Source organism: Palaemon carinicauda, chromosome 28, assembly GCF_036898095.1.
Source record: "Palaemon carinicauda isolate YSFRI2023 chromosome 28, ASM3689809v2, whole genome shotgun sequence".
Lineage (NCBI taxonomy): Eukaryota > Metazoa > Arthropoda > Malacostraca > Decapoda > Palaemonidae > Palaemon > Palaemon carinicauda.
The window spans coordinates 50,932,847-50,942,057 of record NC_090752.1 but is presented as its reverse complement, the minus strand read 5'-3'; the positions used below and the strand labels follow the sequence as shown (position 1 = coordinate 50,942,057).

The 9,211-nt window shown below is 37.9% G+C and overlaps 1 long non-coding RNA gene across 2 annotated transcripts in view; it reads left to right on the top strand.

Annotated features, from left to right (window-relative positions):
* The first annotated feature begins 2,817 nt into the window (after window positions 1–2,817).
* The window catches only part of LOC137622027 (uncharacterized), a 184,474-nt gene continuing 178,080 nt past the window's right edge, over window positions 2,818–9,211 (top strand). For both annotated transcript variants that reach the window (XR_011040330.1, XR_011040329.1), the window contains exon 1: window positions 2,818–3,040. This is a non-coding gene — a long non-coding RNA (uncharacterized lncRNA). The remainder of the gene's footprint in view (window positions 3,041–9,211) is intronic.

The following is a 9,211-nucleotide window of genomic DNA, read 5'->3' as shown; positions in this document are numbered from 1 at the left end:
GATGAAGAAGATTGTTGAATGTAACCACAAATTCTCTAAGGTTGGGCTTGTGTCATGCCGCGCGTCCATGTGACTAGTTCAGCATGAAGATATCTTTAAAATTGGGCTTTATATCTCTAAGAGTGTTTAACTTTCTCAATGGCGAAGTATTGAAAAGGCAACGTGTAAATAAGGAAATGTTTTTGCAATATAAAAGGGAGCTGATTATCGTTGGTGATAATCTGGAAGATATCTTGGAGAAAAGAAACAACAGTTGTAAGTGAATACTAGCAGGGGCAAAAAATGCATATGGAAGTCAGATAAATGGAAAAATTAATTTAAGTGTAGCCTGTGGAATCTTTAGACACAGCATATGAAATGAAGCAGGAGCTGAAAGATGAGGTTGGACACAAAATGCGAGGAGTTAAATAAAAAACCGGGAGTTTCTGAAATGTATTACCTGAATAATGTATTTGGAATCAGATGGTCTATAGATAAGAGAATGCAATGTAAAGAAAGTGAAGTGATTTGGTCAACGGGAGGCAGTATGGAAGTAAGTTGTAGGGAAGGATATAACGGTTAAAAAGTTATGAGGGAGTGAACTGTACCAAAGAATCTGGCGGTTGGTGCTAGACCGAGATAGAGACTGGTAAGTGCGGATTAGCGATGTTTATCGCCATTTTAACTCATTGGATGATGTATTTATTATCGAATTCTATTTCATGGAACAGTTTCGTTTATCGTCTTTCTTATCAATCACTTGATTCCTTGACTCTTTGTAAGGTACATTATGTACCTTATCTTGTGCTCCAAAATAGCTCATAGAACCAGAGAAAGTGAGTGGTAAACTCCCAAAAGTAATAAAAATCTTTAGTTAATTATCTTTAGGTAGTTTAAAAATATGTAGGGACTTCAAAGTTGTTAAAATAGCAATGACGAATCTATGAAATTTACATAGTATTCGTAGTCTAGTATATTACTCTGAAATGGATATCAAACTTTGTGTTAATTTTCTGTCATTCACGTATCTCTATCACCATATTCAATTTCTAATAAGTATCATTAACTTGGGATCTCGTATACTGGAGATGGGAGGAGTTAAGAGATGAGTCGGTCTAAGCTTCGGTTTACCCTACAGCCTATCTGTGACTATCCCTTCCTCCGTTCTAATAACAATCTTCTGTTATATTTCGTCTTTTGTTTATAAATACTGAACTACCCCTCCCTTCCCCCCTTCTTTGTTTTAGTTTTGGAGATCAAACGTTACGCTCAACCTTAAGGCATCAAAGTGAAAGAAAAATAGTCTTTTTATGCTACACAACAGATATAAATAACGAACGCTTAGATTTCCTCGATTCTCCCTTGCTCCGGTTTAAAACTGAAGGTTTCATTAAAGAACCAAATCCTAAAGACTGTTCTTCACCGCATAGGATAATTCGCTATGCATGTCACACAAGAACCCTTGTCCATAGCTAGTAACCTTTAGAATTACATATATTTCCACACAATAATCCTTGAAATTTGCCTTTCAACTAATACTATGAGGTATCAAGCAATGCTTGCTTACCAGAATGCATGAAATTCACACGAGGTTGAGCTGATGATCAATAGATGAAAGACAGATGATGAGAACGGAGTATGCAATGAAAGATGAGATATCATTGAAAGGAGAAATGATTAATGAGGTAGAATCATTTAAGTATTTGGGAACTATGGACCTCCAATACAGGGTCTTTAGAATTAGAGTTTTGTGAAACATTCAAATGAGTAAATCAGACAATGGCTAGGTTAAATAGAATAATATTTGGATATCAATTCGTCTGAAATTACCTATAAACAATAGACTATATATCCATTTAGTGAGATCGTGGTATGACAATGAAGCAATCTCCAACAGATTTATTATAATTGAGAACAAAGCCCTCAGCAGAATATTGGGGGTTAAATGACACGACGGATTAGAAATGAAACTATAAAAGAGCTTAGTGCCATATGTGGATGAGATCATGTTGAAGGGTAGATGGAGATGGTTTGGGCTTGATCTTCGCACTCCCCAAGATAAATTAGTTCACCAAATATTTAACAGGGTCCTACAAGGTACAAGAAGAGTTGGAAGACCCAGGCCTATATGAGGACTATGAAGGGTGAAGTAGATGATGAATGGAGAAGTATTGAATTAAAAGCTCAAGATAGAGACAACTGGTGAAATCTAATCGAGGCCCTTTGTGTCAATAGGTGTAGGAGGAGATGATGATGACCATGATGATCAACTTCTCTATCCTGTAAAATACATTAGAACTATCATGTTTTCTAAGCGTAATTAGCATAAAGAGATTGGCCCACGAAGTTCCCTTGCCCCTGGTTAACCTAATGGCAAACCTAATTAGGCCTACGGAATAGTCATGACCTACAATTCTCAACTAGGTAAAAGCAGTGTAACGTGCCGGCCTTACCCATTTTAACATAGCTGTTGAGCTACAGTATATATATATATATATATATATATATATATATATATATATATATATATATATAGGCCTATATATATTGTACACATTTATTTAGTTGAACTTATATTGTTTTCCAGTTATTTGTAGTTTCATTTTAGTGTTTTTCTTTTACCGGATATATATATATATATATATATATATATGTGAGTGTTTAATTAAACAAATATACTAAAACACATTGAAATAAGTCATTCATGTTACTCCTTAATAATTATGTTGAAAGTGTGTACAATAATTTTGGATGAAAAACGACAATTTAAAGGCTCATGTACGATAATCCAGTGGAAATAACTGGCAACCCTGCACCGTGACCACACCACAGCACCAACCAACCACAGCACGGTCGGTACCACCACCACTCCACCACCCCAGTAACAGTTAACTAGTGATGACGTAAAGACCTTCCGTAAAACCTCCTGCGCACCTTTCCCTCTCCCGAGACTTTTGTTTTTATTACCTTGTTAATTTCGAGGACTAATACAGCTAATAAAATGAGGACATTCAAGAATAAGAAGTTTGAACTGCTGTTTTGACAATTGGTTAGTCGAAAGGTAAGCTATTGGAATCTATATTGGTTTGTTAAACAATCACGCAAGTTCGTATAAGGGAGAATGAATTCGTTAAATATAGACTTGAAAACTTTGGCGTTTAATTGTTACAGCAATAATGGTAGTCATTGTAAGGGCCATGACGCTAATGTTGAGTGGACATTCTCTAACAATGTGAACGAGCGCTGTTAAGTATATTTAAGATTATATAATTTACACTTAACTTTCTTTTTATAATATTATTGTACATTCTTCTCAATTACCGTATTTCCCGTGTGATAAGACGCTACAAGTGGTAAGACGCACCCTTATATTAGCAAGGCAGTTTTAGAAAAAAAAAATGAGGATTTTAAAAACTTCTTAGTCATGGACTCTAGCGAGATTATTGTCTGGCACTGTAACTTTTCTTATTTTGGGTGAGTTATGAAATGGTTAAGTTAATATTAATCAGCTATATGCCGATTATCCCAATTTTGTTACATATTCATATAAGAAACCACTAAATCAGTCGTAGTTTCCACCAGAACTACACGTTTAGTCATGGTGTTTGGTGTTTTAAGTGTTGTTTACATGAAAGCATCGCTGCCAAAGCTTCATAAAATTTTGTTAAAGAGGTAAAATTCTAGTAATATTTCTAAAATTTCTCATTTAGCCTGTAAATTTTCACACAAAATGTAATTATTGATTAAAGAAATCTAGATATTCTTTCAGGTGGAATAATTTTGCTATTGTTTATGTGATTTTCGGGGTAGTTACTTTTTCTGCAAATTGGTAATACTGCAATCAACAAACAGAAGTTTTTTCCAAGGTCGTATTCAGCAACTGTTTGTTTGTATTATTTCGTAACTCAGGAAACAAAGTCATTATCGATATATTACTTTGTTACAAAATATCAACAAGAATGAGAAAATAGATATATACTGCATAAACAACTAATATGTCATAGCGTCGTCTGCTATGAGACCATTAGTTAGCATGTTTGCTTGTAGAAGGCGGTTAGCCAGTCATCAGCTGATTACCAAAAAGAAAAAAAATGTACTATTGTGCTTCATTAAAGGAAGTGCAATATAAAAATAAATGAATTTATTACATATGAATGATAATTGTAGGTTTATATTCTATCTCGTCAGTTTGAGTGCTTGTATGTCAATAGTTGGGTGTTTGAGGGGTGTGTTAAACTCTCTTATACAACTTTTTCCTAAGTGTTAAGACGCAGGGTGATTTTGGGGGGCATTTTTCGTAAAAAAAGGTGTGTCTTATGAGACAGCAAATACGGTACATCTTTCCTTATGCCTTGCGAAAGTCATAGGTAAATAGGTTAAACCTATGGGGTGGGGAGGGGTAAGGCGTAGAGGTAGCTTAACCTAAGCTGTTGGTTAAGCCCAGAGACTGGGGGGTTATTACCGGCTAGCTTAAAATACAAAATTTACTAGGGAAAACGTAGTTTAAAGAAGACTATGAAAAATTGAGATTACATTTCCGTCGAAATTGTGTTCTTATCACATAACATTCAGCATATTTTCCGTTAAAACAATGTCCATAACAATCTATAGGCCTAGGCCTAATAACTCGGACAAATAGCCAAATTAGCATAAGTTATCTTTGAGCTGCCGATAATGTTAGAGTTGAATATATCTCTGTTAATATAAGTCTGAACTTATAGTTTTATTGTTTCATATTGAAGAAAAATTTAGGAGCATTTCCTGAGTTGATCTCGTAATACGGTTTATAGACTTTAGTCAAGACATCAAAATTTGGATTGTGTGAGGCATATGAAATTACGAAGACGCTTAAAATGATAAATTGAAAATATTTCAAAATATTGTTTTAGATACATAAGTAAATATTTTTAAATATTCTTTTAGATACATAAGTAAACATTTTAATTCATTAAGATAGTACCATAATGAGAACTGCGCCTAACAATACCTAAGTAGTTTACGATAAAATATGCTTCGATAATTTTTGCCCAAGCGGGTAAGGAAAGTTTTCAAATATACCAACCTTATTTCTGCGACCGTTAAAGACTCACCGTATTTTCCGTAAATGACCATAAGTATTTGAGTGCTTCCCCGTCAGCTGAATGTCGTACACTACGTCGTGTGGTACAGTGGCTACCACGGATTCGTTTGTCATAACACCTGTGGTACCTCTACACTCAATAGTGTGCTTCCGAGGGCTGGAATCTGCCGGTTTATTATTATTATTATTATTATTATTATTATTATTATTATTATTATATAAGCTACAACCCTTGTTGGAAAAGCAGGGCACTATATGACAGTTGCATACGATTGAATGTGACTGAAGTAAACAATAGTTCATCAACAATAGACGATAATAACTTGATCAATCTTCCTGAGTATTTGACCAAGGTGAAATTAACGGATTACTAAGATGTCGTTAATATTCAAAATACCTTTCTGTTGACTAAAAACACTTTCAAACTGTTATTAACTGGTGGTTTCTGTTATCTTTTTTTTTCATTAGTACCTTAAGCGAAAGCCGTGCTACCGACTTTCGTAATACACCGTCGAATTTGGTAACGCTGCGCACGCGCACAAATACCCACTCACCCACCCATCCACACGTGTGGGCACTCACTTCACACACACACACACACACATATATATATATATATATATATATATATATATATATATATATATATATATACAGTCAGCGCGGATCGCTGTGTCCGGGTAGTGGGCCGGACACAGCGTTCCGCGCAAATCGGAGGCATGGGGTTTATCGGGGGAAAAATCGACTGGGACAAATTGACTAATTGGCATCTTTTTATACAAGTTGGCATCTACATATCTGCGTAGGTGGAAGCTAGCCAGTGTGTTTCCTGTAGTCGTGGAGTGAGGTTGTATCAGGTTGAGAGGGCCGAGTTGCAATCGTTCTTTTGTGAGTTCGCGTGGCATTTTTGTGTATCAAACCCCCCCCCCCCGTGATGTCTAGACCCCGTACAAGTCACGATGCCATTGTTAGAGTGATAACCTGTCATAATTTAGGTCAGCAAACGAAGGAAATCGTCAGGAATACTAGCGTGAACGAGAGGACAGTGAGGCGCTTGGTGGCGAAGTACAAGGCAGGAGGTAGCGCCGAGGTCCCTTCTCACTCCCAGGCTGGTTCCCCTCCCCGGAAGATTCCTGATCGTACTTTACATATATTAAAGCGAACCCTAGAAGAAAATCCAACATTAACAGCTAAGCAACTTAAAGAACAGAACCCTAAATTGTTGAGCGACGTCAGTGTTCGTACGATTTAGGAAAACCTGTCGAAGCGCCTCGACTTCGAGAAAGTGATCGCGCGAAAGAAGCTCGCTATAACTTTGAAACAAAGGCAGAGGAGGGTTGCTTTTGCCAAGACATACAAGGATTGGACCTTGGAGCAGTGGCGTAGTGTCTTGTGGAGTGACGAAGCGACCTTTTGTGTGAGTGAGATGACCGGGAAAAAAGTGTGGCGGCGAAAGGGGTCAGATCCTCTTAAGCCTAATCTCACGGCCAAGACAGTTAAGCACCCAGCATCGCTTATGGTCTGGGGTTCGTTTGCCTACGGTGGTTCCCCAAGCCTTGTTGTTTTGCCTAAAGGCATAACGGGTAATGCTGACCGCTATTTGAACATTTTAAAAGACAATTTAGCGGATTGTTTTGCGGCTACAGGAGCTGAAATTTTTCAGCAGGATGGTGCCCCTTGCCATACGGCTAAAAAAGTGAAAAAGTGGTTGGAAAATAGCGAAGTGAACTATATTCCTGATTGGCCAGGTCAAAGTCCTGATATTTCGCCCATTGAGAACCTTTGGGCGATAGTTAAAGCCCGCCTTCGTAAAGAAGTGACGACAAACGTGACACTTCTCGAGGCGGCGCTCCATAAGGTGTGGGCGGAAATACCTGCTGAAATACTCCAAAACCTCGCCGATAGTGTTCCTCGACGACTTTTGGAGGTCAAGAAGAGGAAAGGCTACCCTATAGACAAGTAGCAGGGATATTGGTGAGTGTTCAATTAAATTTTTATTGATTTATATTGTGTATTAGTGTAGATATGGGGGTGGGGACCAAAATGAATGCACGGCGGATGCTGCCCGGACACAGCGATCCGCGCTGACTGTATATATATATAGTTAGTTAGTTGCATGTATGCTTGTATCTATTAATTTAAGTTTATTCATAACTAATCACTTGAATTTCTGTCGCTATAAATTATGCTGGGTTAAAGTGGTTCAAATGATTCCACAATTTTTTTTTTTTCGTTGGGGCTGGGGGAGCGACCGTGTGACGATTGCTTTCCATCAAGTCGTAGGCTTAGGTCGAGGGAAAGTCGGTTCATCTGACATAGGCTTAGGTTACTGTTTGTATACTGTAAACAGCTCTGTTCATCTGAGATAGGCTTAGTTTACTCTATGGTATACTATGTTCAGCTCACTGAAGAGCCAATTGTCCTTTTGAAATTTGTATTTTTATCAAACGTATAACTGAAACCCCTGCGGTGTTAACTGCTCCTACTTTTTTAAAGTTTAAAGGCCGCTCATTAACGGTGGTGCCAAGGGCCAGTAACATTGCCCTACCAAGCAGGACAATGCCCCAGAGACTAACATATACCGTATACATAGCAGCAGCATCCGAACCACCCTCTCCACCCAAACTAGGACTAAGGAGGGCCAGGCAATGGTTGCTGATAACTCAGCAGATAGACCTACAGGCTCTCCAGAAGCCACCATCCTTAGCTCACACGGATGGCGAGGTTGCAGCGACCAAAGGAACTAGCGAGTTTGAGCGGGACTTGAACCCCAGTCTAGCGATCACCAGTTAGGGACGTTACCACATTGGCCACCATAACCCTCATCCTACTTCCTGTCTTGAATGTCCTCTTTGTTTATAGCACTACTGTATATGATCTAGATTTTATAAATACAATCTAGTCCGTTTACTTAAAGGTCAACTTATACGTCTTGAGATTTTCCATGTTTTTGCTTTTGGGTTATTTTTATGAAAAGCAGTTTTTCGACATTATCTAAATACGTTGCTCCGTCATTGAGCGAAAACAATGTATCAGCTTACTCGCTTTGAAAGACTCCATGTAAAGAGCCTTAAGTCTGTGGTAAGGGTTTGTAAGAAAGCGACTTAAAGGACAGCTGCTGTCTTGTAGATTTGCTTTTTAGCAATAGGTTAGGCTCACTGCTAATAGTCGTGGGAACTGCTACCACCATACGCCCTGCGTGTCGTGGAAAGTAAGAAAAAGAACAGCTGCTGCCTCGTAAGTCTTACTTTTTAGCTAAAGACTCGACCCACTGCTAATAACTATGGAAACTTCTGCCTTACAGTTCGACCCCACATAGAAGTGGGAAAAGATGTAGACAAAGAAGTTTGACTTTTTAGTCAGATGTTAGGCCCGCTGCTAAGATCTGTTGTTGATGACTGCAAGGGCATACAATCGTAAAAACCATCTGCCAAATTACAAATCAGGCCTGATGCTTTTAGAAATATGGATGAAGTTAAACGGCCCTCTGTAAGCATTAAGCAACCGACCCCTTAATTTAGGGAGAAAGGTAGGAAAGAAGAAATTGTCTTTAGACATTACATGGTACATTACTCCAGTACAAATATAGTTCCAAAACTGCTTGAAGTCATCGTTCATCCTCATTAAGATTATCGACATGGATGACTTACTGTAGTTTCGATAAATTTAAAATAAAGATATATGTGGAACATTTTATTTTACTTCCCCTTATATTTTTTTTTCATTTCTACTTTTCCTGTCTTAACCACTGCGAATCCTTCACGAGTCTTTTGTTTCAATGAGAATGTAAAGAATGAATAAATATTTTCAAAATTTTGAAGGAGAAAGGGATTTGAGGTAGTAGAATAAAACATGGCTAAGCCAAACGTAACCAAAAATATTCGCGGGCTCTAGATTAAGAGATTACTTCAGGTATGAAACAAAGGACTCTCCACCGACCCCGTTAAGTTTTACGGGTGTGTTGATTTTGATTTCATGTATGCAAAGAAATGGTAAAGCTGTATACACACACATAATGTTTCCCAATTACCCCTAACTAATCGACTTCATCTAGGCACTAGGTTGTCCAGGGCACCAACCACCCATTGAGATACTACCGCTAGAGATTTATGGGGTCCTTTGACTGGCCAGACAGTACTTCATTGGATCCCT